The sequence below is a fragment of the Cetorhinus maximus genome, chromosome 1 (assembly GCF_964194155.1).
Source record: "Cetorhinus maximus chromosome 1, sCetMax3.hap1.1, whole genome shotgun sequence".
Taxonomy (NCBI): Eukaryota; Metazoa; Chordata; class Chondrichthyes; order Lamniformes; family Cetorhinidae; genus Cetorhinus; species Cetorhinus maximus.
In genome coordinates this window covers 197,210,341-197,224,416 of record NC_135879.1, presented here as the reverse complement: position 1 = coordinate 197,224,416, position 14,076 = coordinate 197,210,341, and positions in this window count along the sequence as shown.

Below are 14,076 nucleotides of genomic sequence, written 5' to 3'. Positions count from 1 at the left end.
TAGGCAGAGAAATCAAGGGCCAGAATCAAACAGGACCTTAGTGAAAAATAGTGGGAACAGGACAAGTAATGCTAAAAAGACAACCCTTAAGGCTTTGTATTTTAACGTGAGGAGCATTCACAATAAAGTAGATGAATTAACTGTGCAAATAGATGTAAACAGGTATGATATAGTCAGGATTACGGAGACATTACTGCCGGGTGACCAGGTATGGGAACTGATCATCCAGGGGTATTCGGTATTTAGGAAGGACAGACAAAAAGGAAAAGGCGGTGAAATTGCATTGCTGGTCAAAGAGGAAATTAACGCAATAGTGAGGAAAGATATTAGCTCCGATGATGTGGAATCTATATGGATAGAGCTGAGAAACACTAAGGGGTAAAAATCATTAGTGGGGGTTGTATATAGGCCCCCAAACTGTAGTGGTGATGTTGGAATGGCATTAAACAGGAAATTAGAGACGCATGCAATAAAGGAGCATCTGTAGTTATGGGTGACTTTAATTTGCATATAGATTGGGCAAATCAAATTGGTAACAATACTGTAGAGGAGGAATTCCTGGAATGTATACAGGATAGTTTTCTGGACTAATACGTTGAAGAACAAACTAGAGAACAGGCCATCCTAGACTGGGTATTGTGTAATGAGAAAGGAATAATTGGCAATCTAGTTGTGCGAGGCCCCTTGGGGATGAGCAACCATAATATGATAGAATTCTTCATCAAGATGGAGAGTGACGTAGTTGATTCTGAGTCTAGGGTCCTGAATCTTAATAAAGGAAACTATGATGGTATGAGGCACGAGTTGGCTTTGATGAATTGGGAAACGTTACTTAAAAGGATGACAGTGGATAGGCAATGGCAAACATTCAAAGAGCGCATGGGTGAATTGCAACAATTGTTTATTCTTGTCTGGCGCAAAAGTAAAACAGGAAAGGTGACCATGGCTTACAAGGGAAACTAGAGATAGTATTAGATGCAGGGAAGCGGCATACAAATAGGCCGGAAAAAAACAACAGGCCTGAGGATTGGGAGCAGTTTAGAATTCAGCAAATGAGGACCAAGGGATTGCTTAAGAAGGGGAAAATAGAGTACGAGAGTAAGCTTGCAGGGAACATAAAAACTGACTGTAAAAGTTTCTATAGGTATGTGAAGAGAAAAAGATTGGTGAGGACAAATGTAGGTCCCTTACAGTCAGAAACAGGGGAATTTATAATGGGGAACAAAGAAATGGCTGACCAACTAAATACATACTTTGGTTCTATCTTCACAAAGGAGGACACAAATAACATACCAGAAATGTTGGGGAACACAGGGTTTAGTGAGAGGGAGGAATTGAAAGAAATCAGCATTAGTAGGGAAATGGTGTTGAGGAAACTGATGGGATTGAAGGCCAATAAATCCCCAGGGCCTGATAATCTACATCACAGAGTACTGAAGGAAGTGGCTCTAGAAATAGTGGATGCACTGAAATGCAGGTCATCTTCCAAGATTCTATAGGCTATGGGACAGTTCTTACAGATTGGAGGGTAGCTAATGTAACCCCACTATTTAAAAAGGGAGGTAGAGAGAAAACAGGGAATTATAGACCAGTCAGCCTGACGTTGGTAGTGGGGAAAATTCTAGAGTCCATTATAAAAGATTTAATAGCTGAGCACTTGGAAAACAGTGGCAGAATCGGACAAGGTCAGCAAGGGTATACGAAAGGGAAATCATGCTTGCCAAATTTACTGGAATTTTTCAAGGATGTAACTAGTAGAGTTGATGAGGGGGAGCCAGTGGATGTGCTTTATTTGGACATTCCGAAGGCTTTCGACAAAGTCCCACAAGTGGTAGTTGTAGGGGATTCTATAATTAGGGGAATTGATAGCATCCTTTGTAAGCAGGATCGAGAGTCCTGCATGGTATGTTGCCTGCGGTGCCAGGGTGAGGGACATCTCTGACCGGCTTGAAAGGATATTGGAGAGGGAGGGGCAGGGTCCAGTTGTTGTGGTCCACGTCGGGATAAATAACATAGGTAAGACTAGGAAAGAGGACCTGTTTGGGGATTATCAGGAACTAGGAACTAAATTAAAGAGCAGGTCCTCAAGGGTTATAATCTCCGGATTACTACCCGAGCCACGTGCAAATTGGCATAGGGACGTGAGAATAAGGGAAGTGAACATGTGGCTAAAGGAGTGGTGTGGGAAAGAGGGGTTCCATTTCATGGGGCACTGACATTAGTATTGGAACAGGAGGGATCTGTATCATTAGGATGGTCTCCACCTGAACCGATCTGGGACCAATGTTCTAGCGAAAAGGGGAAATAGTGTGGTCAACAGGACTTTAAACTAGAAAGTAGGGGGGAAGGGAAGGGTATAACTCCAAGAAATATGACTAATGGGAAACAAAGCAGCAGGTTAGCATGTGGCGGGGGTGGATTCAACTTCATGGAAAATTATGAAAAAACTGAAAAGGAAGGAGAGCCCAGGAGAGGCTATTAAAGTCTCCAGAACACAAAATAGGACAGAGTGTTTGGAAAGGGCTAGGAATCTAACTTCAAGCACATCAGATAAAGGGGTGACAATGAGAAAGGGGACGGGAAATACAGGACTGAAGGTGTTGTATCTGAATGGACGCAGTATCCAAAATAAGGTAAATAAGCTTGTGGCGCAGATTGAAAATGGCAGGTATGATGTGGTGGGCATCACGGAGACATGGCTGCAAGGGGATCAGGACTGGGAGCTAAATATCCAAGGATATACGTCCTATCGAAAAGATAGGCAGGTTGGCAGAGAGGGTGGGGTTACTTTGTTAGTAAGAAATGAAATTAAATCGATAGCAAGAAATTATGTAGGGTCAGATGATGTAGAATCTGTGTGGGTAGAGTTGAGGAACCGCAAAGGTAAAAAAACCATGTTGGGAGTTATGTACAGGCCTCCGAACAGTAGTCAGGATGTGGGGCACAAGATACACCAGGAGATAGAAAAGGCGTGTAAGAAAGGCAAGGTTACAGTGATCATGGGGGATTTCAATATGCAAGTAGACTGGGAAAATCAGGTTGGTAGTGGATCCCAAGAAAAGGAATTTTTGGAATGTCTACGAGATAGCTTTTTGGAGCAGCTTGTGGTGGAGCCCACTAGGGAACAGGCAATTCTAGATTTAGTGATGTGTAATGAGGCAGATTTGATAAGGGAGCTTAAGGTGAAGGAACCCTTAGGAGGAAGTGACCATAATATGATAGAATTTACCCTGCAATTTGAGAGGAAAAAGCTGGAATCAGATGTAACGGTATTACAGTTGAATAAAGGCAACTACAGAGGCATGAGGGAGGAGCTGGCCAGAATTGACTGGGAGATGAGCCTAGCAGGAAAGACAGTGGAACAGCAATGGCAGGAGTTTCTGTGTGTAATTTGGGAGACGCGGCAAAAATTCATCCCTAGGAAGAAGAAGCATACTAAAGGGAGGACGAGGCAACCATGGCTGACAAGGGAAGTCAGGGACAGCATAAAAGCTAAAGAGAAAGCATACAATGCGGTGAAGAGCAGTGGGAAACCAGGGGATTGGGAAGCCTACAAAGACCAACAGAGCACAACTAAAAAAGAAATAAGGAGGGAGAAGATTAAATATGAGGGTAAACTAGCCAGTAATATAAAAGAAGATTGCAAGAGTTTTTTTAGATATATAAAGGGTAAGAGAGAGGCAAAAGTGGACATTGGGCCACTGGAAAATGACGCTCGAAAAGTAGTAGTGGGGAACAAAGAAATGGCGGAGGAACTGAATAGGTACTTTGCGTCAGTCTTCACAGTAGAAAACACGAGTAATATCCCCAAAGTTCAAGAGAGTCAGGGGACAGAAGTGAGTATGGTGGCCATTACCAAGGAAAACTGAACGGTCTGAAGGTGGATAAATCACCTGGACCAGATAGATTACACCCCAGAGTTCTGAAGGAGGTAACTGAAGAGATTGTGGAGGCGTTAATGGTGATCTTTCAGGAATCACTGGAATCAGGGAGGGTCCCAGAGGACTGGAAAATCGCTAATGTAACCCCCCTGTTTAAGAAGGGAGTGAGGCAAAAGACGTGAAATTACAGGCCGATTAGCCTGACTTCGGTCGTTGGTAAGATTTTCGAGCCCATTATTAAGGATGAGATTTCAGAATACTTGGAAGTGCATGGTAAAATAGGGCAAAGTCAGCATGGCTTCATCAAGGGGAGATCATGCCTGACAAATCTGTTAGAATTCTTTGAGGAGGTAACGAGTAGGTTGGACAAAGAAGAGCCAATGGATGTTATCTACTTGGAATTCCAGAAGGCCTTTGACAAGGTGCCGCACAGGAGGCTGCTCAGTAAGATAAGAGCCCATGGTGTTAGAGGCAAGGTACTAGCATGGATAGAAGATTGGCTGTCTGGCAGGAGGCAGAGAGTGGGGATAAGGGAGTCCTTCTCAGGATGGCGGCCAGTGACTAGTAGAGTTCCGCAGGGGTCAGTGTTGGGACCACAACTTTTTACTTTATACATTAATGATCTAGATGAAGGAACTGAGGGCATCCTGGCTAAGTTTGGAGATGATTCAAAGATAGGTGGAGGGACAGGTAGTATTGAGGAGGCGGGGAGGCTGCAGAAGGATTTGGACAGGTTAGGAGAATGGGCAAAGAAGTGGCAGATGGAATACAACGTGGGGAAGTGTGAGGTCATGCACTTTGGTAGGAAGAATATAGGCATAGACTATTTTCTAAATGGGGAGAGAATTCAGAAATCTGGAGTGTAAAGGGACTTGGGAGTCCTAGTCCAGGATTCTCTTCAGGTTAACTTGCAGGTTGAGTCGGTAGTTAGGAAGGCAAATGCAATGTTGGCATTTATTTCGAGAGGACTAGAATATAAAAGCAGGGATGTGCTGCTGAGGCTTTATAAGGCTCTGGTCAGACCACATTTAGAATATTGTGAGCAATTTTGGGCCCCGTATCTCAGGAAGGATGTTCTGGCCCTGGAGAGGGTCCAGAGGAGGTTCACGAGAACGATCCCAGGAATGAAAGGCTTAACATATGAGGAACGTTTGAGGACTCTGGGTCTATACTCGATGGAGTTTAGAAGGATGAGGGGGGGATCTGATTGAAACTTACAGAATACTGAAAGGCCTGGATAGAGTGGACGTGGGGAAGATGTTTCCATTAATAGGAGAGACTAGGACCCGAGGGCACAGCCCCAGAGTAAAAGGAAGACCTTTTAGAACAGAGATGAGGAGAAACTTCTTTAGCCAGAGAGTGGTGAATCTATGGAATTCATTGCCACAGAAAGCTGTGGAGGCCAGGTCATTGAGTGTATTTAAGACCGAGATAGATAGGTTCTTGATTGGTAAGGGGATCAAAGGTTACGGGGAGAAGGCGGGAAAATGGGGTTGAGAAACTAATCAGCCATGATTGAATGGCGGAGCAGACTCGATGGGCCGAATGGCCTCATTTCAACTCCTATGTCTGATGGTCTTATAAGAGATTAGCGTGTAAAATTAAAGCGCAGGGGATTGGGGGTAGTGTATTGAAATGGATAGAAAACTGGTTGGCAGACAGGAAACAAAGAGTAGGAATAAACTGGTCTTTTTCCAAATGGCAAGTAGTGACTAGTGGGGTACCGCAGGGATCGGTGCTGGGACCCCAGCTGTTCACAATATATATTAATGATTTAGATGAGGGAACTAAATGTAATATCTCCAAATTTGCAGGTGACACAAAGCTGGGAGGGAGGGTGAGCTGTGAAGAGGATGCAGAGATACTTCAGTGTGATTTGGACAAGCTGAGTGGGCAAATGCAGTATAATGTGGATAAATGTGAGGTTATCCACTTCGGTAGCAAAACAGGAAGGCAGATTATTATCTGAATGGCTATAAATTGAGAGAGGGGAATGTGCAACAAGACCTGGGTGTCCTCGTACACCAGTCGCTGAAGGTAAGCATGCAGGTGCAGCAGGTGGTAAAGAAGGCAAATGGTATGTTGTCTTTCATAGTGAGAGGATTTGATTACAGGAGCAGGGATGTCTTCCTGCAATTATACGGGGCCTTGCTGAGACCATACCTGGAATAGTGTGTGCAGTTTTGGTCTCCTTATTTGAAGAAGGATGTACTTGCTACAGAGGGAGTGCAGCGAAGGTTTACCAGACTGTTTCCTGGAATGGCAGGACTGACATATGAGGACAGTTTGAGTCGGTTAGGATTATATTTGCTGGAGTTCAGGAGAATGAGGGGGGATCTCATAGAAACTTATAAAATTCTAACAGGACTAGACAGGGTAGATGTAGGAAGGATGTTCCCGATGGTGGGGGAGTCCAGAACCAGGGGTCACAGTCTGAGGATACGGGGTAGACCATTTAGGACTGAGATGAGGAGAAATTTCTTTACCTAGAGAGTGGTGAGCCCGTGGAATTCGTTACCACAGAAAGTAGTTGAGGCCAAAACATTGTATGTTTTCAAGAAGGAGTTAGATATAGCTCTTGGGGCGAAAGGGATCGAAGGATATGGGGAGAAAGCAGGATTAGGCTATTGAGTTGGATGATCAGCCATGATCATAATGAATAGTGGAGCAGGCTCGAAGGGCCAAATGGCCTACTCCTTGTCCTATTTTCTATGTTTCTATATTGTATATAGTATAATGTTCAATAAAAAAGGTACCAACAGCCTTGCCTCCAGCAGTATCTGTAAGGCCAAATCATGAACAACCCCTACTAAGACTGACAATGATGCTCACAGAATAATAAAGTCTAAAGCAGGGTTACTGTGCATCTATGTGAATACATGGGGTGCGGTAAATAAGATTGATGAATTACAAGTGCAGATTGCCATGTGGAAATATGATGCTATGGCTATTTCTGGCTCAAAGAAGGGCAGGACTGGGTGTTAAATATCCCTGGATACAAGGTGCTCAGGAAAGATAGGAAAGGTAGAAAAGGGGGAGGGGTGGTGGTATTGATTAAGGAGAGTATTGCAGTGCTGGAGAAAGAGGATGATCCAGAGGGGTCGACGACAGAGTCAATTCGGCTGGAGCTAAGGAACAAAAAAGGTGCAATTATATTGCTTGGTGTATATAGGCCACTAACTAGTGGGAACGATGTAGAAGAACAAATTCCAAGGAAATGATGGAGATGTGCAAAAATTATAGTCATAACGGGGACTTTGTTTCAATATCGACTATGATAGTATAAAGGGCAGTGAGGGGCAAAAATTTCTAAAGTATGTTCAGGAATATTTTCTACAGCACTATGTTTTCAGTCCAACAGGAAAGAAGAGACTCTTAGACCTGTTTCTTGGGAATGAAGTGGGTCAAGTGGATCAAGTGTCAGTAGGGGAACATTTAGGGGACAGTGATCATTGTATCATACATTTTGGGCTGGCATGGAAAAGGACAACAATCCAGGGTAAGAATAATTAACTAGGGGAAAGTGAACTTAGATGGGGGAAGAGTGGATCTGGGCCAAATAAATTAAAGATTGGCAGGAACAACAGCAGATGAACAATAGGCTACCTTGAAAGACGAGGTATTTCGGGCACAGTCAAAGTATATTCTCTCGAAAGGGAGAGCAAACAAAGCCAGATCTCCCTGGATGATGAAAGAGATAGAAATTAAGATAAAGAAGAAAAAGTGTGCTTATGACTGATGTCAGGTAGAAAATACAATTGAGAATCAGACTTATTATAGAAGGTTCAGAGGGGAGTTGAAAAAGCAAATAAGAGAAGCAAAGAGGGAGTATGAAAAGAGACTGGCAACCAATAAAAAAAGGGAATCCCAAAGTCTTCTATGGGCAAATAAATAGTAAAAAGGTGGTAAAAGGAGGTGTAGGGCCAATTGGGTACCAAAATGGGGCATTAAGTCAATACTTTGCATCTGTCTTTACCAAGGAAGAAGATGCTACCCAGGCATGATTCTAAAGGGGTTAGAGGGACCTGGGTGTATATATACATAAGTCATTGAATGTGGCAGGACAGGTTGAGAGAGAGGTTAATAAAGCATCTAGTATCCTAGGATTTAACAGGGGCATAGAGTACACAAGGAAGGAGGTTATGTTGAACTTATATAGGACATTACTTCAGCCTCAGTGAGAGTATTGGGTCCAGTTCTGGATGCCACATTTAGGAAGGCATTAGAAAGAGTGCAGAAAAGATTCATGAGAATGGTTCTAGGGATGAGGAAATTCAGATTGGAGAAGTTGAAATTGTTTTCCTTGGAGAAAAGAAGGTTGAGAGGTTAATTAGAAGTATTCAAAATCATGGATCCTGACAGAGTAGATAGGGAGAATCTGTTCCTATTTGTGGATTAAGAAAGAGAGGGCACCGATTTAAAGAAATTGGTAAAAGGAGCAAAAGCAACATGAGGAAAACCTTTTTCACATAGATAGTGTTTAAGATCTAGAATGTACTGCAAGAGACTATGGTGGAGGCAGGTTCAATTGAAGCATTCAAAAAGGAATTAGACTGTTTTCTGAAACAGAAGAATATGCAGGGTTACTGGGAGAAGGTGGGAGAATGGCACTAAGTGTATCATTCGGACAGCTGTTGCAGACACAATGGGTCAAATGGCCTCCTTCTGCGCAGTAACATTTCTGTGATTCTGTTTTTCTGTGATAGTGAGACTGCTACACCCAAGAGCATAAAATGACAAATCCTGCAAATATTAACTTCAAGGGAGATAATTAGTTGCTCAAGGAAGGCAAAGAACCACACATTAGAAGTCTGTAATATAAAGATTGGAGATCTTTATCTTTGTTCCAGTTTTACATTGGGAGTACAACTCCTGCTCTCCTCTTCTTGCCCTACCACAATTTTCTCTCATTGTTCTCTGAAGATACTGATCATTTGATAACAATCCTGTGAAGTGCCTTGGGAAATTGTACTACATTAGACACTATGTTGCCATTGATGATCACACTGAGTATTTCAACCATTCTTGATGCCTGTAATGACAGAAGGGGTATGTGGACAGTCCAACTGGGGAGGCAGGGAGGGATTCACAGCTCAACCTGTTGCTGTCCTCATGCAAAATTTGCCTTTTCTAGCACAAATATCAATATAGAACAGAAGAGGAAAACAGGATTTTCTTTATCCCTCTTTAATGAAGCAGATTGATGATTGAATCCAGAACCTTCTAGGTCTGCCTATGCTACCCTGTGCAGTGCATTTGACAACTAGTCCACCAGAGGAAATTCTTGTTCCAATTTCTAAAGATCAACTTTTCCTGTTGATGGACATCTGGTGAGTCTCAAACTAGGAAAAATAAATCTATGAAAATAAACAAATCAAATGCTTTAAAAACTACCTGAACTTTATGTACAGATGTTGCAAGCATTGTGAGCTGTCTCTTACTGATATTACTTCTGATTTTTAAGTTATCAATAGTAATGAGCTATCAATGTCCACTGCAATATTTTCTCACAGTCAGCATCCAGAATGTTTTTCTTCATAATATTGATGCTTAATGGTTCTTCTGATAGTAATATTGTTCTGTTTTGATTCAGTTGCAAGCACTCAGCATGAGGGTTGAGGGTTCAACTCTTCTTTCAGGACTTAACACACAACAAGATCGATCAGTATACCAGTATGGGTGTGATGCATTTTCAGAACTTCAGGTGAGATGCTGAAGATCCCATGGCACTATATGAAGAAGTGCAGGGGGCTGTCCTGACAAACATTCTTAATCTAAACCAACACCACCAAAAAAAAAACTGATTAACTAGACATTCATTTATTTATTTTGCATACTGTGTGCAAATGGCTGATGTTTATACCCAAATGACTGTAGTTCAAAGATAATTCACATGAGTGAATTCATGTTAGACATTACGTTCTGAGCTTTGCAAACACAAGTTGGTACGGCCAGTACTCTACCTGTGAGCAGCTGAGGGGATGTGCTCTTTGATAAAATTCAATTGGGATGTACGGCCTATGTACCTGGCATCGCATCGGCACTGAAATTCATATACCGCGTTACTTACTTGTGTGGTAGCCAGAACGTCTTTTTGGCTGCATCCTGTTAGTGGAAAACACCACTTGTACTGCCACTGAATAGTAGCAGCGTGAAATAGCTAGCTTCATCTATTGTACAAATTTTGAGATACTTTACCCTTCCAGCTTAATTTGAGGTAGACTGGCCACTTTTCAGATTCAAAGTGGCAGCCCCCATTTCAAAGGTGAATTTGAGAGCAGGATGGAACACATTAAGATGTGTACGGGGGAGTCGGTGATGTCATGGTATTGTCATTGGACTAGCAATCCAGACACCCAGGGTAATGCTCTAGGGACCTGAGTTCGAATCCCACCACAGCAGATGGTGAAATTCAAAAGTGAGTTTGAATTCAAAACAAAATCTGGAATTAAAAGTCTAATGATGACCATGAAACCATTGCTGATTGTCATAAAACCTCATATGGTTCCCTAATGCCCTTCAGGGAAGGAATTCTACTATCCTTACCTGGTCTGGCCTACATATAACTCCAAACCCACAGCAATGTGGTTGACTTTTAAATGCCCTCTGAAATGGCCTAGCAAGCCACTCAGTTCTCAAGGCCAATTAGGGATAGGCAATAAATACTGGCCAAGCCTGTCCCATCTCTTGAACAAAAAAAAAAAATCTGCAAATTCATATATAGCAAATGTGTCATCTACAAATGGGAAACATGTAGAAGTTTTGGAGTCATTACATCGGAAAAGTGTTTCCTTCCACACCTTAATGTGTTCCATACCGTGCTCAATGTCAATGGATGTTTTCACGAATGGAAAACAGCTTCCAATGGTGTTCCACAGGACTCCGTGTTGGGGCCCTTGCTGTTTGATGCATATATTAATGATTTAGACTTAAGTGTGGGTGGCATGATTGGGAAATTTGCAGATGACACAAAAATTGACCATGCAGTTGATAGTGAAGAGGATAGCTGTCGACTCCAGAATGATATCAATGGTTTTGGTTGAGTGGGCAGAGAAGTGGCAAATGGAATTCAATTGGGAAAAGTGTGAGGAAATGCATTTGGGGAGCGCAAACAAAGCAAGAAATAGTCAATAAATGGGAAGTTAATGAGAGGGGTTGAGGAAGTGAGAGACCTTGGAGTGCACGTCCACAGGTCCTTGAAGGTGGCAGGACAGGTGGTCAAGAAAGCATATGGAATGCTTTTCTTATTGGACGAGGTATTGAATACAAACGCAGGGATGTAATGATGGAAGTGTATAAAATGCTGGTTCGGCCACAGCTCAAATTGTGTACACAGTTCTGGTCACCACATTACAGAGAGGTCATAATTTCTCTGGAGAGGGTGCAGAGAAGATTTACAAGAATGTTGCCAAGGCTTGAAAATTACAGCAATGGGAAGAGATTGGATAGGCTAGGGTTGTTTTACTTAGAACAGAGGAGGCTAAAGGGCGACCTAATTGAGGCGTGCAATATTATGAGGATCCTAGACAGGGATAGACAGGAAAGACTTGTTTCATCCAGCTGAGGGGTCAATTGCCAGGGGCCATAGATTTAAGTTGATTGGTAGAAGGATTAGAGGGGACATGAGGAAAAACTTTTTCACCCAGAGTGTGGTGGGCATCTGTAATTCACTGCCTAAGCTGGTGGTTGAGGCTGAAAGGCTCAATTTATTTAAAAGGTATCTGGATCTGCACCTGAAGTGCTGTAACCTGCAAGGCTACAGACCAGGTGCTGGAAAGTGGGATTAGCGTGAATGGCTAGTTTCATTTTTCTTTTTGGCCAGCACAGACACAATGGGCTGAATGGCCTCTTTCTGCACCATAACTTTTTTATGGTTCTACACCTTTGAAAAGGATCAATCTAACAAGTTCCCTTTCTTCAATGTGCTAGTTGACATATCTACTAATGGGTTCACTACTGGTATCTACCAGAAGCCTATCTTCATTGGTCAATACACAATCAAGTCAGAGGGAGTACAGCTGCATTAAGTTTCAAGGGAGTAAGGCAAGGCTGGATGGCCTCTACTTTAATGCCAGGAGTATTACAAGTAAAATGGATGAGTTAAGGGTGAGGATTGACATGTGGAATTGTGATATAGTAGCCATCACAGAGATGTGGTTGAGGGAGGGGCAGGATTGGCAGCTCAACATTCCGGGATATAGAATCTTCAGGTGAGACAGGGGAGGGGGTAAAAAAGACGGCATTGCATTATTAGTTAAAGAGTCAGTTACTGCAGTAAGGAGAGATGATATCTTGGAGGGGGCATCAAATGAAGCTTTGTGGGTAGAGTTTAGGAATAAAAAAGGGGCAGCCACATTGTTAGGTGTTTATTATAGACCCCCAGATAGTCAGTGGGAAATTGAGGAGCAAATATGTGCACAATTTGCAGAGGTGTGTAAAAACAATAATAGGGTAATTATATTAGGTGATTTCAACTTTCCCAACATTAATTGGGATAGACATAGTGTTAAGGGCTTGGATGGAGTGGATTTCTTGAAATGTGTACAGGAGAACTTTTTAGGTCAATATGTAGAGGGTCCAACAAGGGACGGTGCAGTGCTGGACCTAATTCTGGGGAAGGAAGCCAGACAGGTGGCTGAGGTGGTGGTTGGGGAGCATTTTAGTGATAACACCCACAACATGGTACAATTTAAGCTTGTTATGGACAAAGAAATAGACAACTTGCAAAAAAATGTTTTGGATTGGGGGAGAGCGGATTTTAGTAAAATAAGGCACGATCTGGCCAAGGTAGACTGGGAACAGCTACTTGGGAAATCTACAGAAGAGCAGTGGGGTCATTCAAAAAGGAAATGAGGAGGGTACAGGTTCAACATGTTCCCTCTAGGGTGATAGGAAGGAGTAACAAGCCCATAGAACGATGGATGACCAGAGATATTCAGGATACGATGAGAAGGAAAAGAGAGGCTTTTAGCAGGTACAAGGGGAGCAAATCAACAGAGGCATTAGTGGAGTACAGAAAGTGCAGGGTGGAGCTTAAGAAAGCAATTGGGAGAGCAAAGAGGGGATATGAGAAAGCTCTGGCTGATAAAACTAGGGAAAATCCGAAGATATTCTCTAAGTATATCAATGGGAAGAGGATAACCAGGGAAAGAGTAGGGCGTATTAGTGACCAAGGGGGAAATCTATGGGTGGAGCCAGAGGACATCGGTAGAGTGTTGAACAAATACTTCATATCCGTCTTCACCCAAGAGAATGAGGATGAAGGAATGGAACTCGGGGAGAGAAACTGCGAGGTTCCTGAGCAAATTGATATAGGGAGTGACAAGGTATTGGAGGTGTTGGCAGGCTTAAAATCTCCAGGTCTGGATGATTTGTGTCCCAGACTGCTGAGGGAGGGGAGGAGATCACAGGGACTCCGACCCAAATTTTTAATTCCTCTCTGGCCACGAGGGAGGTGCCAGAGGACTGGAGAACAGCTAATGTGGTTCCACTATTTAAGAAGGGTTGTAGAGATAAGCCAGGGAACTACAGACCAATGAGTCTCACGTCAGTGGTAGGGAAACTATTGGAGAAAATTCTGAAGGAGAGAATCTATCTCCACTTGGAGAGGCAAGGTTTGATCAGTGATAGTCAGCATGGCTTTGTCAGGGGGAGGTTATGCCTAACAAATTTGATTGAATTTTTTGAGGTGATGACCAGGTGTGTAGATGAGGGTAGTGCAGTTGTAGTTTATATGCATTTCAGCAAAGCCTTTGACAAGATCCTCCATGGGAGACTTATAAAGAAGGCAAAGGCACATGGAATACAGGGTAATTCGATAAGGTGGATTCAAAATTGGCTTAGTTGTAGGAGACAGAGAGCGATGACAGAAGGCTGCTTTAGTGACTGGAAGCCAGTGTCAAGTGGCGTACCACAGGGATCTGTGCTGGGTCCCCTATTATTCATCATTTAGATAAATGACATAGATGACTGTGTGAGGGTTAGGATTAGTAAGTTTGTGGATGACACAAAGATTGGCCGGATGGTTAACAGTGAGGTTGAGTGTCTTGGGCTACAGGAAGATATAGACGGGATGGTCAAATGGGCAGCTAAAATTTAACCCTGAAAAGTGAGGTGATATACTTTGGAAGGAGTAATTTGACAAGGAAGCATTCAATGAATAGCATGACACTAGGAAGCTCTGAGGAACAAAGGG